Below are 14029 nucleotides of genomic sequence, written 5' to 3' on the forward strand. Positions count from 1 at the left end.
AGAATTGAATTTGTAATTCTATGAGGAATGACAATAATGCAATTATACGTGGGGAGCTGAAATGAATCCTTATATGTGCAACAAACTAGTTTTCAGTGAAGGATTCTATATATGGCAATATCGAGAGAGAGAGAGAGAGAGAGAGAGAGAGAGAGAGAGAGAGAGAGAGAGAGAGAGAGAGAGAGAGAGAGAGAGAGAGAACAGTTTACTTTTTAGAACACGTGGTTGTGGATATAGCTGGTAAATGAGAGAGAGAGAGAGAGAGAGAGAGAGAGAGAGAGAGAGAGAGAGAGAGAGAGAGAGAGAGAGAGAGCTATTAATTATTAATTACTCCAATTACCCAAAGGAAGGGAATACCGGAAGAGAGGGGGCTGTGGGGGAAATGACTTCGAAGGGGACAATCCTTTTGGTGTATTAATAAAATAACTGTTGCTTGTGATGTCATATATAAATATTTTGTTGCATAACACAAATTTATTGCTGTATAACATGAAATTTTTTTTTTTTAAAGAGACAAATTAATATATAAGTTTTCCTTGTTTGAATTAAGACACAACACATGATTTTGATTACAAAATCACTTCTTTACGAACGCTAGAAATGACAAATCAAGAAAATCTTTTTCATCTATTTTTCCCTCATTTCATATCATTTATTTCTTGTACAGGGTAATATGAAAGATAGAAATAGAAAAATCTTTCGTGAGTGGTTCTCTAATTAATGTGACAGTCGAATAGAGAAAAAATAATTCTTGTTTTTTTTTTTTTTTTTTTTTTTTGCTGAAAGTGGCTCTTAATCGTGTATATGGATTTTACGGGATAGAATACACCAAGAGAGCAAAGGAAATATGCAGACTATTCATTCTCTATCTGTCTCTGTCTGTCTGTCTCTCTCTCTCTCTCTCTCTCTCTCTCTCTCTCTCTCTCTCTCTCTCTCTCTCTCTCTCTCAGGCCATCAGGCAATTTCCCCACCCAAATTAATATTGTAACTGACGAATAAGGGACGAACCCAGTGTGTTGATAAGCTTCCTCAACTGTACTTACTTCATATGTCAGTACAAAAGGCCATTAGTATTTTGTCGAATACTTTAAACATGCTGCATTATCCTCCTTTATCTTGTACTTGCTTGCTCGCCATCTTTAAATCCACCATGTTTTAGTTTGAAGGTTTTAAAGGTCACTCATGAATGGCATATGTAAGTGACTGACATTACCCTATCAAGCAGGACAGTGACCTCGAGACTGATTATATTACATATGATCAGCACCCAAGCCCTTCTCCATCCAAGCTATGATCAAGGAGGGCTAGGCAATGGCTGCTGATGACTCAGCAGGTAGATCTATAGGCTCCCCCAAACCCCTAATCCTTAGCTCTTGTTGATAGTGAGGTTGCAGCGACCAAAAGAACTAACGAGTTTGAGTGGGACTCGAACTACCAGGCTACTACTAGGCCACTATCCAACACTCAATAATAGTTTCTTTTCATCAATATGGTTTTCCCAAAATAAATAATTTTAACATATTCTGATCAATCCTTTTACTTATGCTGACTACTGCGCATTTCCACGTTTCTGAAATCATTAATTTGTATTTTTATGCGGCGTAAACAATTCATTCCAATAACTCTACTCTTTCCTTTAATTTTCATTTCAAAACCCGCACTTTACTTCCATAGTGAAAGGTTGATTTATCATGTCTTTCAGGATTCCAACTTTTATACTAAAGATAATATTTAGTATTATGTATCTCATGATTAGATCCGGATAGCTTCATCGTTTCACCTATCCCTGATTCTATTCTCACCATATCACATTTTATATCTTTCTAAATATATCTATGTGTATCAAATGCTTCTTTTCATCTATCATCATTTTATTCCTCAATCATCCTGGTTTCCATATATTCATACCAGTGCTTTTGTCCACTTTGATTTCCAACTTTTTCACTAGTCTCTTCTGTTTCTCTTCTCAATCCCCAGTCATTATTGTGCCATCTGAAAATACCAGTCATACCCCTACATCAATCACAAATGTTTTTCCTATATGATTATTGTACCTTCATCTTTTTAACCTGACTTATCACATCACAACGTTCATGAATATACAAGATAGTCATGGGGAATATGAAGTATTTTTATCTATTATTTTTTACCTCAAAATGGCTGGCTCCCTGTCGGAATGCAAAGCACGTTTTGCCGTCTTCATGAAAATTAGGGATTCCTGTCAACCATAAGTTTTTCAGCGTCCTCCAGTGTACATTTTATTGAGGGATATAACATATTTGGTTGTACACTCTCAAACAGATTTAGTTATATGAGCTCACACACATGTATATGATTATATATATTATATATATGCCTGTCTGTACGATATAAAATGTGTAAGAGCCTTTTAAAGGTAATGATGATTGGTACAGTGTAAATGTAGAGTTATACGCGTTAATGATAGTTATAATGCGCAATTATGCAGTTAAGGACACACACACACACACACACACACACACACACACACACATATATATATATATATATATATATATATATATATATATATATATATATATATATATATATATATATATATATATATATTCTAATGGCCGAACTCGAAGTTATCAAAGGCGTGATCACCGTGGAACTGTTTGGTAATTCGAAACTCGTGTGAAGTCAATAGAAAACGTCCTGGAGTTTCTCATATTGTGACCTCTTCCTCTGACTTGGCTGAGACCTCATTTACATAGATACACACAGTCTCTCTCTCTCTCTCTCTCTCTCTCTCTCTCAGTGGTTGTCTGTCTTTCAGTTTCATTTATAGTTTCGTCTTTCTGATTGCGTTTTTGTCATTTATATAGATATACTCTCTCTCTCTCTCTCTCTCTCTCTCTCTCTCTCTCTCTCTCTCTCTCTCTCTCTCTCTCTCTCTCTCTCTCTCTCTCTCTTTCTCTCTCTCTCTCTCTCTCTCAGTGGTTGTCTGTCTTTCAGTTTCATTTATAGTTTCGTCTTTCTGATTGCGTTTTTGTCATTTATATAGATATACTCTCTCTCTCTCTCTCTCTCTCTCTCTCTCTCTCTCTCTCTCTCTCTCTCTCTCTCTCTCTCTTCTTAGTGGTTGTCTGTCTGTCAGTTTCATTTATAGTTTCGTTTTTCTGCTTGTGTTTCTGTCATTTACATAGATATACTCTCTCTCTCTCTCTCTCTCTCTCTCTCTCTCTCTCTCTCTCTCTCTCTCTCTCAGTGGTTGTCTGTCTGTCAGCTTTACTTATTGTTTTGTGTTTCTGTTCGCGACTCTGTCCTTTACATAGATACACAGTCTCTCTCTCTCTCTCTCTCTCTCTCTCTCTCTCTCTCTCTCTCTCTCTCTCTCTCAGTGGTTGTCTGTCTTTCAGTTTCATTTATAGTTTCGTCTTTCTGATTGCGTTTTTGTCATTTATATAGATATACTCTCTCTCTCTCTCTCCTCTCTCTCTCTCTCTCTCTCTCTCTCTCTCTCTCTCTCTCTCTCTCTCTCTCTCTCTCTTCTTAGTGGTTGTCTGTCTGTCAGTTTCATTTATAGTTTCGTTTTTCTGCTTGTGTTTCTGTCATTTACATAGATATACTCTCTCTCTCTCTCTCTCTCTCTCTCTCTCTCTCTCTCTCTCTCTCTCTCTCTCTCTCTCTCTCTCTCAGTGGTTGTCTGTCTGTCAGCTTTACTTATTGTTTTGTGTTTCTGTTTGCGACTCTGTCCTTTACATAGATACAGTCTCTCTCTCTCTTTCTCTCTCTCTCTCTCTCTCTCTCTCTCTCTCTCTCTCTCTCTCTCTCTCTCTCCCTCTCTCTCTCTCAGTGGCTGCCTGTCAGTTTCATTTGTAGTTTCGTCTTTCTGATTGCGTTTTTGTGTGTTTCTCTCTAATGACAAGACTATCGTTTAGACAGTTTGACCCAATCTGCCTTTTCTGTCTACTGTTGTCTGATTGCTTGTCAAGTATTCTCGTTTATCGGTCTTTTCCATCCCTTCTCGTTTTATTCGCATAATTCTTTCCTTTACCTTATTCAGTCTCTACTTTTTCATCATACCTTCACTTACTGTTCTTTCATATCTCCTGCCCTCCTTTTTTTCTGTCAAAATCTTCGCATTGAATGTTTTTATGTTGAACAGGCTGACGTAAATGTCTCTTCATAGTTTATATATGGCCGATCTATTTAATGTTGTTGCTGTTCTTAAGATATTTTATGTTCTTTACTAATTACTTCTCATGATTAGCTCATTTATTATCTTATTTTTCTTTCCTCAGCTATTTTACACATTGGAGCCTTTAGTCTTGCAGCATCTTGCATTTCCAACTCGGTAGCTTAGCTAGTCTCTCTCTCTCTCTCTCTCTCTCTCTCTCTCTCTCTCTCTCTCTCTCTCTCTCTCTCTCTAGTACGTTTTTGGGTTCCTGGTCCGTTCTACTATCCTCTAATATTTACTTATTTCTGTATGTGTTTATTTGTATGCGTGTGTATGTTTGTGAAAAATACTATTTTTCCGTTTTGATTATTTGGTTCTGTCTTCTGTGAAGTGTACACGAAATGAATCACCATTATTCATTAATTTAATTCACCATCTGGGACTTATGCAATTGGCTTAATTCATCCGTCTTAATGAGCTTTATCTTCTATGCCATTATACGACAGTCAATGAGTTAATCAATCATAAAGAGAGGAATTCAAAAGAATATAAGTTTTATAATTTACTGACACTGTAAATCTTTTTAATGCTTTTGATATGAAGAATCCTACTTGAATTAAGCTTATTCACGTTATCTGTTTGTTACAGAAATTATTTTCAGGTGTGGATTTATGAAACCAAAATTGCTGAAGTAATTTCCAAATGTGAAATATTGAGTGCGAAGGCAAAAAGCAGTCATTTTTAGTCAGATTCTTAAAGGAAGAGAGATAAAATGAGAGATTGTGGTTGGATATGCAATATTATTTATGGCAAATGTCTTTAATATTTCTCTGTGGTCCCACTAGAGATGACAGGCAAGGAAAAGGTTGCTTAATCGGAAACAAATTTCATTTGTGTTATTGAGTGCGAAGCAGAAAGCAGTAATTTTTTAGTCCGAATCTTTAAGGAAGAGAGATAAAATGAGAGATTGGGATTGGATATGCAATAGTATTTATGTCAAATGTCTTTAATACTTCTCTGTGGTCTCACTAGACATGACAGGCAAGGAAAAGGATGCTTGATCGGAAACAGATTTCCTTTGTGTTATTGAGTGTAAAGGCAGAAAGCAGTCATTTTTAGTCAGAATCTTTAAGGAAGAGAGATAAAATGAGAGATTGGAATTGGATATGCAATAGTATTTATGTCAAATGTCTTTAATACTTCTCTGTAGTCCCACTAGAGATGACAGGCAAGGAAAAGGTTGCTGAATCGGAAACATATTTGTTTACATCAGCAGAGGAAAGCCGAGTTCATCAACAGAGCACACAATCAAAGTCAATTTAGTCAGAATCTTAAAGAGAAAGAGATAAAATGAGAGATGGTGTGATTGGATATGTTTGAGAGAGATGTATCGAGGTAAAGGGATTTCAGTCTGAAAGTCTTACTTGATGAGAAATTATACGCATCTTGAATATGTATTCAATATGATTTATAGAGTTTGATTGGGTCTTTGGTACAGTGTTTACGATAAGAAATTCCATTAAGTCTTGCATGTGGGTGTTCTTACTTTGTCATTTTGATTATTTTATTTTATTCTAATTTCTAAATACACATAAAGTAATGTCAGAAAACTGTCTCCAGTGTACCATTGCCATTATTACTTCCGCCAAGGATGTTATATTTTCGAGTCGGTTTATTTATTTATTTATATATGTCGTTATTTGTCTGTGGACAGGATTACGTTAAAACTACTCAACGGATTTTGACGAAATTTTCATCACAGATAGACCTTAGGTCATGGACGACTGCTATTAAATTTTGGAGGTGATCCGGATCCGGATTCTAGATCTGGATTGATATTTTTTCATAATTTTAAAGATTACGTTAGAAAAAAAAATAAATGACGGATTTTGACGAAATGTCCTCCACAGATTGAGCTTAGGCCATGGCCGACTCCATTAACCTTTGGAGATGATCCGGTACCGGATTCGGATTCTAGATACGGATTTGCATTTTTCACAATTTTAAAGATTACGTCAAAACAAATTGACACATCGGATTTTCACCAATTTTAACAATGGATAGATATGCATCGGGAGAAACCATAAGATTTTGGAGGTTATATAGATCAAGATCACGATTCTGGATCAACAGTGCACTTTCATCATCTACTGTAAAATCAGCATATGAAAAGTGGGTGGCGATGTCCGTAGACTTTAGTTAAATATTGGTAATGTTCATTGGCGGAGGTCTGAAATATCTGATTACTCTTGTTACTATATAATTTTCTTATTCGGTAGTCTGCTACGGTTAAAACACTTTATTCCTTAAGTCGTATAGCATTGTAAGGAATGGGTAACTGAGCATTTTCTTTAGTATTCATAAAAAAAGGGTGAAAAATATTTATGCCTCTGACACACCAGTAAAAACTATCGCAGGGTTGGTTTGTCTGTCATGTTATACAAGCCGTTTGACATCTGTCATTTTTCTCTTGCCTATTTCTAAATTTTTCTTTTTCATTTGGCTCTCAGTTTGACAAAGTTACTTTGACAAGGTTACTTCGGGTTGACAGGGGTAGCTCACCTCTCTCTCTCCTCTCTCTCTCTCTCTCTCTCTCTCTCTCTCTCTCTCTCTCTCTCTCTCTCTCTCTCTTACAAAAGAAATTTTTACTCAACTGCAACAATCCTAAATAAAAGGACCCAATTATTGTTAAAATGAAGAAGATATGTAGATATCATCTATGACAAGTTTTTATTCTCTCTCTCTCTCTCTCCTCTCTCTCTCTCTCTCTCTCTCTCTCTCTCTCTCTCTCTCTCTCTCTCTCTCTCTCTCTCTCTCTTTTCATCTACTAAACTTTTCAGTGTGTGTTTTGGAAAATAAGAAAAACTTTTTGATGAACAAAGCTTTTTGTTTTCCTATAAAGAAAAATATTTTTAAAAAGTTATTCATGTCTAGAATCTCAGCAGAATATAAAGTTGGTGACTGTTTTCCAGTGTTATAAATACCAATAATAATCAGTGAATGTTTGCGTGTTGCATTTGTTTCTTTGACGAGGTAAGATTTTCTGGATAAATTTGAGTTTGGAACTCCTTTTTTTATGCTTGTACACCAAGTGATTGTTACTACCATTGGTACAAATATTGCTCTTATTACATTACTACTGTTACTTCATTAGAAAAAAACTAAGGCTAATACATTGTTAAATAAAGCAGTGTTAATGATAATAACTCTGTTAGTCCAATTTCAGCTCTAAATCGTTCGGATTCTCTTAAAATCTGACAAAAGTCGAGAGAATCCATTTCCTCTTCATTAAATCTACGGTTTGGGTGCATAGGGTTTGAATGTCTTAATTTTACAGTAAAGTTCTAAAGGCTACTCATGAATGGCAGAGGCAAGGGACAGTGACATCGCCTTATCAAGCAGGACAATGCCCTAGAGACTGTCCATATATACATATGGTCGGTGCCCAAGCCCCCTCTCCACCCAAGCTAGGACCAAGGCGGGCCTGGCACTGGCTGTTGATGACTCGGCAGATAGACTTGTAGGGTCCCCCAAACCCATCCCCCTCAGCTCACAAAGATGGCGAGGTTGCAGCGACCAAAGAAACTAAAGAATTGGAGCGGTACCAGAACCCCAGTGTGGCGTTCACTAGTCAGGGAGGTTACGACATCGGCCACCTAAAATATGAAATAAAGTATCTTGACCTGGTCCCCCATTCAGATTTAAACCTTGCTAACTTTTCTTGGACCTATTGTTATTTCGTTAAAAATAACTGAAATCCAATAATACTAGTAACTGTTTACAATAGTAGGTCGACAGACAAACTGAGAAGAATTCTTAAGTGAATGCAGAATAATAACCACAGCTCTGATGGTATTTATTGGAATAGTCTTCTGAAGTAAAGCAGTCCTCTTGGTTGATTGTCATCCTCAAACTTGAAAAAAAAAAAAAAAAATTCATGTTGCATACAGTATGACCCTTCCCCAAAAAACTCTTGTCTATGTGAAATTTTAAAGTATTCCTCATGGTATATAAGTTAAAATCTTACACCAAATCATTTAAAATCATTCTAATAATTATTCTGTAACATAGAAAAAAAAACTCTATGCATACTCTGAAGAATTAAAATGTTTAAATTTTCATCTCAGTAAACAGACGTCATTATTCTTATCTTATATGTTCCTCACCACTATACTGTGTGCGTACTTCAAGTCCACCTCGTGTAAGTAGTTAGGCTTACAGAAACGTGCTCTAAGAAGTGGAATTCTTCTTCTCCAGATATTATTTTCTGATTCTTATAATTTTCGTTCTTTTAAAGGGACACATCACAGCGCTCCCGGTTAGACACCATTTTTCCATTTGCTTCCTCGCCTGATTTTCGTCTCATGGTTTGAACAGGGGAAGGAAGTCTGGTTTATATATATATGTATATATATATATATATATATATATATATATATATACATATATATGTATGTATATATATATATATATATATATATATATATATATATATATATATATATGTATATATATATATATATATATATATATATATATATATATATATATATATATATATATATGTTTAGATATATATATGTATATATATATATATGTATATATATATATATATATATATATATATATATATATATATATATATATATATATATATATATATATGTTTAGATATATATATCGCTCTTTACCAAAGAAGCCTTTTCTAATGCAAACTAAGAACCTGTAGTTCAAAATCTTTTTAATCCCCTCAATTTTTTAAATTTGTTTTCAAGTTATCCCATATACCAAGGCAGAACACACAGCAACACTGTGAAGCGTTCTATGTATGAAGTGACAGAGACTTCCCTCCATATCTACAGGTTTTTACCTCCGCAAATGAAGTTGGGAGGAGGTTATGTCCCCCCCCCCCCGTTTGTCTGTTTGTTTGTTAGTGAACAACATCCTGGCCACAATTTTACTTATGGAGTGGTGAAACTTTTATTGATTAATTGTAATGTTGAGATGTGGAAGTGATTCAATTTTGAAAGTCTTAGGTCAAAGATCAAGGTCAAGGTCGAGCAAAAAGTCGACAGCATTAACCCCAACCTTAACCACAAGATCGCACATGGTTATCACAGACTTCAAATACGCCTACGGGCTAAATTAATTCTGGGAAAGGCAAGCTGGACTTCGGCGTCAATGACCTTTGATGTCAGGGTGGCAGAAAACTTAAAAAATCAATCAATCAATTAATCAAGATATAAGCTGCCGTGGTGGAGGTCTGCACTTTCAGAGTATTTTTTGAGTTCATATTGAGTTCACTCGCTATTGCCAAGACTTTTAAATCAGTTATCCTTCTCACTTCTGCAAAACCCGAATGTCTGCATTTGCTATTTAATCTCGATTTTTTATCAATGTTTTTTTTTAATGTATGCTCAATTAGTGTACATTTTATTTGCAATGTTAATTATGCAATTCAACTTATTATAATACCCTCCTACTTGCTTTTTTCAATTCTGTTTCATTATTTATTCTTTCTGGCTTTTGATCTTATAAGCCATCATGTTTTGTTTTAAAACATTTTGCAAATCTCCTGTTGCCTTTCTTGCATGAAGTTTCTGAGTAATTCACTTTATTTAGGTGTTAAATATTTGTTACTATTTTACACGGGAAGCTTTTGATAAACTAGTCTTCATCATCTTTCCATCATTAATGCAATCATTCATGACGAGGAAATACATGATCAATTTATACTGTATTGGGTACATGTTTTAAAATGGCAGAGTAATCATGAGATATCGGATTTTAAGAGTTGTTTTACAGGTGTTTAATAAGGGACATGTTTTCCCCCTGAAGCACACTGAGATTTTATGACTGGTCTTGTATAGTATTATATTTATTCCAATGTTTGTAACAATGCCCTTTTTCTTATGTTGATAGTGATGGTAGAGGTAAACCGAATTAGGGAAGATAAAAACAAATTAATTATGTCTTTTCAATTTCACTATTATTAATATTATTATTATTATTATTATTATTATTATTATTATTACTAGCCAAGCTACAACCCTAGTTGGAAGAGCAAGATGCTATAAGCCCAAGAGCTCCAACAGGGAAAAATAGCCCAGTGAGGAAAGGAAATAACGAAATAAATAAATGATGAGAATAAATTAACAATATATCATTCTAAAAACAGTAACAGCGTCAAAACAGACATGTCCTATATAAACTATTAACAATGTCAAAAAAAGATATGTCATATATAAACAATAAAAAGACTCGTGTCGGCCTGGTCAACATAAAAACATTTGAACTTTTGAAGTTCTACTGATTCAACTACCCGATTAGGAAGATCATTCCACAACTTGGTCACGGCTGGAATAAAACTTCTAGAATACTGTGTAGTATTGAGCCTCATGATGGAGAAGGCCTGGCTATTAGAATTAACTGCCTGCCTAGTATTACGAACAGGATAGAATTGTCCAGGGAGATCTGAATGTAAAGGATGGTCAGAGTTATGAAAAATCTTATGCAACATGCATAATGAACTAATGATGATATTTAGGTATTAGAGTATTAGAGTTTACATCCTTTTGTTTTAGGGTTATGGTAGCCTATTGGAAACGTCTTTGGTGGCAATCTGTTGGACAGGGATTCGAGACCCGCTTAAGCACGATAGTTTCTTTTAGTGTCTGCAACCGCACCATCCTTATGTGCTAGAGATTGGGGCGGTTTGACAGAGCTTATAGATATACCTGGTTAGTCATTAGCAGCCATTGCCTGGCCCTCTCTGGTCCTTGCTTGATGAAGAGGGGGTATTTGGGCGCTGATCAATGCATGTATTGTCAGTCTATAGGACATTTTCCTTCTAGGTTATTATCACTATCCCTTATGTCTGCCATCAACGAGTGACCTTTAAACATTTATAATTCTTTAAGCGTCTCACTGAGGATTACAAGAGACGATATTCTTTACTTCTCAAATAACCTTTTTATCAGTGACGTCATCGAGGAATTAAATTCAGTTATTCGTGGATATTTTATTGCTTTGAATATTCTGTATATTTTACTTTACAGTGTGTGTATATATATATATATATATATATATATATATATATATATATATATATATATGTATATATATATATATATATATATATATATATATATATATATATATATATATACACACTGTAAAGTAAAATATACAGAATATTCATATATATATATATATATATATATATATATATATATATATATATATATATATATATATATAGATAGATAGATAGATAGATAAATATTTTTCACACACTTGCACATACTCCTAACAACACTGAGATTACCAAACAATTCTTTTTCATTCAAGGGGTTAACTACTGCAATGTAATTGTTCAGTGGCTGCTTTCCTTTTGGGAAAGGTAGAAGAGACTCTTTAGCTGTGGCAAGCGGCTCTTCTAGGAGAGGGACACTCCAAAATCAAACCAGTATTCTCTAGTCTTGGGTAGTGTCATAGCCTCTGTACCATGGTCTTCCACTGTCTTGGGTTATTGTTCTCTTGCTTGAGGGTACACTCAGGCACACTATTCTATCTTATTTCTCTTCCATTTTTTGAAGCTTTTATGATTTATATATGAAAGATTTATTTTGATGATCTTATTGTTATTAAACATTTCTTGTTTATTTCCCTATTTCCTTTCCTCACTGGGCTATTTTCCCTTTTGGAGTCCTTGGGCTTATAGCTTCCTGCTTTTCCATCTGGTTATAGCTTAGCAAATAATAATTTTAACAAATAATAATATGAAATGGAAAAAAGCCCCTCGGTGGTAAACTATTAAAAAAAAAAAAAAAAAAAAAAAACAGACAAAACTTTGCTATTGACCAAAACTATTTTATAACAATTTTATCTTTTGTGGTCAGGTATTAGTTTATAGTGCCAATAAAGTTTTCAAGTCAAATTATGACAATTTAATTTGACAACTGTTCCCTGGTTTGAATCATTAAAGATTTCTCTCGGAGTAAAATTATTCAAATTAATAATTAATAAACCTAGTATATCTGATGCTTAAGATACTGATGACTGGCGAAATCTAACTGAGGCCCTTTGCGTCAATCGGCGTAGGAGGAGATGATATCTGATGCTTAATAGTTAAAAAAAAAAATCGTCAAAGGTTAGCATACGTGAAATAATGAGTAAGAGTTTGACGTCATCACATAACCATTTAGTCAAGGTACTTCCAAGGTTTAAAAGTACAAACTCGCTTTCACGCTAATATCGTGTTAAGATCTGTGACGTCATCGCCCAAGTAGAGCAGAGCTTAGTCCAAATCCCTTTCAGATTCCTTTCCCTAATTTCTCTGTCAGTGTGTTTGCTTTGGCTTTCCGACTGCAGTTAGTTTGTTTACCTCTCTGGTTTTTCGTTGTTTGCTTACCACTCTAATTTGTTTTCTCATTTGACGCTGATCTCCGCTAATGGCTCAGTGTTACCTGAGCAACTTCAGCCTTTATGGGTCCGGGTTTTAAATGTTTTCCAGACTTGGATATTTTCTTCTGACATGTTTCTTTTACATTCGCTGAAGTACCGTAACATGTGCTCAAGTATTTCGGGCTTTTATCTGTAGCCACTAGGACGTGATAAGAAAGATAGAAGGGAAAGAGAGGGATTAAATGATCTGAAATTTATTTACTGCCGTATCCCCTTTTGCAGATGAAGCCTTGATAACATTTACGCTGACAGGCTAAACACACTTTGCAACCAATATTCAACTAAAGATTTACTGCGGCCAGAGGAAGATGTTCCCTTTTCACATATAGTATAGAAATCTTTCTTGAAAGATTAAGGTAATCTTTGCATAATCCTAAGGAAATACTTTAGTAGAAACTTAGTATATTTCCAATTAGAATTTTAAAAAAAAAATTATTGTCTTTAGGAGCATTTAAAAAAATATTAAAATCGGGAATAATAATTTGTTACGAATTTGTTAAAGAATACCGCTAGGAAGTGTAAGCATAATTGATCCTTTCATTACAAGTTTACTTTTATTTCATATGGTAAAGATGCATACTTTGTTACTTTGTTGGAGAGTGAATACAGTAATACATACTTAGTGTATACGATAGATTTAAATTGTGTATGATGATTTTTTGATAGACATGCATAAAGAGGTGAAATATATATGTATATATACGTACACATACAAACTATATAAAGATATATATATATATATATATATATATATATATATATATATATATATATATATATATATATATATAATATATATATATGTATATATATTTATTATATATATATAATATATACATACATTATATATATATATATATATATATATATATATATATATATATATATATATATATATATATATATATATATATATATATATATATATATATATATATACCTGTATTAATTTATCTATTAAAACTGAAATGAGAATATACAATTAAACGTGGTAAATCAGCCAAGAACGCAGTTCTTACAAATAAATAGGAAGTAGGAATAAGTATAGTGAAAGTAAAGAAAAAGCAGCCATTCCTATCCTAGAGCTAAAACCGCCACTTGCGTCGATTGGGGGACCACCAGCAATTTGGTAGATAAAAGAAAAAGGAAAAATCCCCTTTTCCGAGTTTTAGTGGATGTAATCTCCCAAGGAGGGATATCCACGAGTCGCGAAGTTTCCTTAACGTGATCAGTACTTGTTAGTCTTCTCGGGATGGTTGCCAGATGTCGCTTGAGGCAGGGATGAGATGTTGTTTCGCTCGATTTCGTCTGATCAATGATACTTACCTGATAAGATTGCTCGAACTAGCTAGGTTTGTTCTTTTTGAATTGTAATTTTCAGTAGATAACACTGCCAGTCTAGTGTATTGTTGGCTTGTG

Source organism: Palaemon carinicauda, chromosome 4, assembly GCF_036898095.1.
Source record: "Palaemon carinicauda isolate YSFRI2023 chromosome 4, ASM3689809v2, whole genome shotgun sequence".
In the NCBI taxonomy this organism is placed as follows: domain Eukaryota; kingdom Metazoa; phylum Arthropoda; class Malacostraca; order Decapoda; family Palaemonidae; genus Palaemon; species Palaemon carinicauda.